The sequence below is a fragment of the Alligator sinensis genome, unplaced genomic scaffold, assembly GCF_000455745.1.
Source record: "Alligator sinensis unplaced genomic scaffold, ASM45574v1 scaffold348_1, whole genome shotgun sequence".
NCBI classification, from domain to species: Eukaryota; Metazoa; Chordata; order Crocodylia; family Alligatoridae; genus Alligator; species Alligator sinensis.
The window spans coordinates 223,853-224,851 of NW_005841932.1; positions in this window are offsets into that span (position 1 = coordinate 223,853).

Below are 999 nucleotides of genomic sequence, written 5' to 3' on the forward strand. Positions count from 1 at the left end.
TCTGGAAAGCAGAAAGTCCTAGTCCCGAATCCCATTCATGAAGTTTTCAATATTTTTCCGGTTGGGTGTCCCCAGGTTTGGTTATCATGAGGCCAGAAGGCCATTTGCCAGAATCCCAAGCTGGGAATGCAGCATGTATGGCTGTGTATACATGTATTGTATATGCTGTTATAAAAAAGCATAGCATGTACAGATTTTCATATTATTCAGAGATTTGCCCAAAGTTTTACTTAAATTTGATATTACTCATAATACACGGGAGGGGGAACACTATTGCATTTACAGTCTGACAATTTTGTGGTTGTTCCAGGAAAAGACTGTTTTGAGGGCCTCTGGGTCCTGTTTATACCTTTAAATTGAGGATAAAATAACCAACTTGATAAAATTATTTTTCCCCTCCAAACAAAAAAATCCCAGCCTGGACATTCTCCCATTTACTCTGCAGCCTTCAAATCAACACCAAGGAGAAAAACAATGTACAGCAAGTAGCGTTTGAGGCATGAGGGACTAAAGATAAGATTGATAAAGCAAGTGGGATTCACACAATCTCAGCCTTTACAAATGCCCTGTACAAAGGCTTGGTCAGCAAGCAACAGTCCTCAGATTGACTATATTACTAGTGCCCATTACACAAGTTTCCCATTCCCCAGGTATGGTTTGGTGGGGTTTTTTGGTTTTGTTTTTCTTTCTTTCTTTCTTGTTTTTTAAAGGGGAAAAATAGTTCCTGGATTGAAGAAGCCTTCAGTTGCTGCAAAGAGATATTTAGTTGCATTCAAGTTTAGTAGGGTCCAGGTGAATGCAGGTGAATCATCTGCTTCCCACAGTATCACTGCTGCTTGGCCTGTCTGTATCTGGGGCTCCCCTACACTGCTCAAGATGGTCCCTGACACTTTTGGCCAATCCTGCTGGCAGCAGCACTAAATATTGATTAACAAGAGGTACTGGTGCAAAGGTTTATGTTTCAGTGAGGTGTCCAGTGCCATTTTGGCAGATGCCATT